Source organism: Pyxicephalus adspersus, chromosome 6, assembly GCF_032062135.1.
Source record: "Pyxicephalus adspersus chromosome 6, UCB_Pads_2.0, whole genome shotgun sequence".
NCBI lineage: Eukaryota > Metazoa > Chordata > Amphibia > Anura > Pyxicephalidae > Pyxicephalus > Pyxicephalus adspersus.
The window spans coordinates 22,760,543-22,763,467 of record NC_092863.1 but is presented as its reverse complement, the minus strand read 5'-3'; the positions used below and the strand labels follow the sequence as shown (position 1 = coordinate 22,763,467).

At 38.2% G+C, this 2,925-nt stretch overlaps 1 long non-coding RNA gene across 1 annotated transcript in view; it reads right to left on the bottom strand.

Moving 5' to 3' along the window:
• LOC140332499 (uncharacterized) overlaps nt 1-1,224 on the bottom strand; it is a 3,036-nt gene extending 1,812 nt beyond the window's left edge. Inside the window, exon 1 of the long non-coding RNA XR_011921144.1 lies at nt 932-1,224. This is a non-coding gene — a long non-coding RNA (uncharacterized lncRNA). The remainder of the gene's footprint in view (nt 1-931) is intronic.
• Nucleotides 1,225-2,925: the final 1,701 nt, after the last annotated feature.

Genomic DNA, 2,925 nt, shown 5'->3' with positions numbered 1-2,925 from the left:
TGCCATTGATTGTCCCCTTCTGATCACTGACTTACTTTTTTTTTGCTTCTACGGCCGGGTAACAGACTCCGTTAGGGCAGGGATCAGCAGCTTGCTTGTCCTTCCTGGTGCAGAGTCGCGGGGGTGCGTGTGCGGGCTTGTTGTTACTTTCAGTTTCGCTCTGCACTGCAGCCAGCATCGAGGAGTCACACAGTATCAGGTATCGGAGGATGTCTTATTAGCGGGGGGTGTCTTATTTTAATTATTTGAGCAAAAATCGGGGGGTGGCTTATTTGATGGGGATTCCTTGTTATCGGGGAAACACGGTAGGTTTAAACTCGGTGAAGATAATCAATTTCATCCAATTCTGTTGCTGTAAAATGGTAGGTGCGGATAGGACTGAGCCTTCCCTTACCTAAAAAGTTTTTGTTTGGGTATAGTAAAAAGTATGAAGCATATAAATGTGATGTTAGGGGGTAGGTAAAAGTGGTAATTTGGAACAGGAGAAAATAGTATATATATTTGGAGGTATGTATGTAGATCAATAATAATAATTAGGGTCAAAGGAAATATATGTTTGAGGATATACAGTAGTATATAGGATATGTCACTAGTATGGGTTATATGCATTGTATTCAATAAGTAGTGATCCTTATGGGGGCAGTAAATTAATATGGGTTAATTTATCAGTTAAGAGGTAGTAGTCAATGTGGGGGGAATATAAACTTATAAGGGTCATTAGTCTTGCAGTTTACCTGAGCCCAGGAATTATAGGTATTTCCAGGAGTGTTATATTAGACATAAACGTCCAAAATTAGTACTGTGGGGTTGGATCATAAATATATGATTTAGGTACATACACATAAAATATGTATACATACATAAATATGTATATATACATTTGCAGGCAGATGTATCAAATGTAGGGATGAAGGTTTTAGCAGAATCTTACCTTTAGATGTCTTTTAGTACAGAACTCCATGCAGAGTGGCCGCGTGTAAATCCAAGCAGCCTGGGAGGCTGTGTGTGATGGGAAGCACGCCTAATAAGGCTGATGCTTCCTGGTTAAGTCAGTGCGGAGCGCTCGTCGGTCCAGGCGCGCGCGCTGCTCCTCCCACCAAATGATGATTCCCTGTATTATCACCTTACTTGCTCCCATGGATGCACAGGGGCTTTTGCCAAAGCTGTCAGCCCATGAATCATTCGAAGAGTGGATACGGAGGAGAAATAAGCTAATGCAGGGAGACTGCATATAAGCCTAAAACACCACCAATATGGCGGCCTCACGTCCCCCACAAAGTAAAGTGAACAATAGGGGGGATCTTGGTAACAGAAAGGATAAAATTGATAGTTTGGCCAAAATACTGAGTGAGTAGGAATATGTTCAGATGAAGTAGTGAGCTTAGAGCATCTAATGTGGAGAAATTACTTAATGTTATAATGTATATACATATAATGTTGCATGTATGGAAGAGAAGAGTCAAAGGACAGAGAATACATCAAGTATTGTGCCCAAGAATAGGTGGTTGGATTAAAAAAGTATTACTGCATAATCGAAGTACATGACATTTTTAAAAGTTCAACAAAGAATACAATATTAAACATTGATTTTTATTGTATATTCTTATTGTTACATACACAAATAATACAACACCAACTGTCCAAGACATATATGATTGTCAAAAATAGAAATGCAATGGTCAATTTTTTGTTTTACTGATTTATGATACAATTTCTAGGAGTTATATCTAAAATTTATTATTATTTAAACTTGACTGAGTTAGAGAAATGGTTTAAAGGTAATCATGTCATTAAGGCCAGGGGGTTGCTTGGCTTTTAAATTCACTATCCATTTGGTTGCACACTGTAATAGTTTTTTTTCTAGGTCTCCAACTCTATATTTAGTGGGTAGATGTTCCAGGCCCGAGAACTCTAAGACCTGTGGGTTTTATTTATGAAATGTGCCAACATAATGGCCAACTGGTGTTGTGATTCTACCGATTTCTATAGAATGTATGTGCTCGTATAATATTTGTTTAAATGGTCATTTAGTCTACCCAATATAAAAGGAGCCATATATGCATGTGATCATGTAAATGATCCCTTTTGTTTTTCAATTGATATAGTGATTGGGTCTATGATTAACACCGTTAGGTAGGGTCGTTGTTAGGGATTCTTTGATCCAAACACATTGTTTGCAGTTACGGCACTTATAAGTGCCCCGGGTTTTGTCTAGTTCAAGGTTGTGTTCAATCCCTTGATAGTGACTTGATACTAAATGGTCTTTGATTGATCTAGACTTGTATGTAATAAGTGGTTTATTGCTGATAAATTTGTTGACCTTAGGGTCAGACTGTAGGATGTACCAGTGTTGCGGACATTGTATATGAACTTGTGATTTTAGTTAAAGGTGGTAATAAGTCTAATGGGGGATTTGTGTTGGATTAGACTTTCTTGAAAAGTAAATCCTTTCCTTCATAGTTCACAGCTTTTCTGTATGATTTTTTGAGAAGATGTTTTGAATATCCTCTATGGAGGAGTGTTTCCTGTAAAAGTTTTGCTTCCTGTTTGAAGTCTGATAAGCTGCTGCAGTTTCTTTTGAATCCTGAGTATTGGCTAAATGGTATGCTGTTCTTAAGGGTTTGTTGGAGGGTGCTTTTGGCATGAAGGATTGTATTCCCTGCGGTAGGTTTCCAAAATAGTTTGGTGGTTATAGTGTGGTTGGGGTCGATCCTAATGAGTAATGAAAGGTAGTTGAGTTTTGCTCAATGTGTTCAAAGAATTCCAAAAGGAGTGATTCAGAACCTGTCCAGAACAGGAGCACATCATCTATGTACCCTTTCCAAAACAAAATCAAGGACTTGAATCTTTCAAAAGAAAGGTTGGAAAAAAGATTGTTCTCCCACTCACCCAAAAATAAATTAGCATAAAAGGGAGCGCATCTAG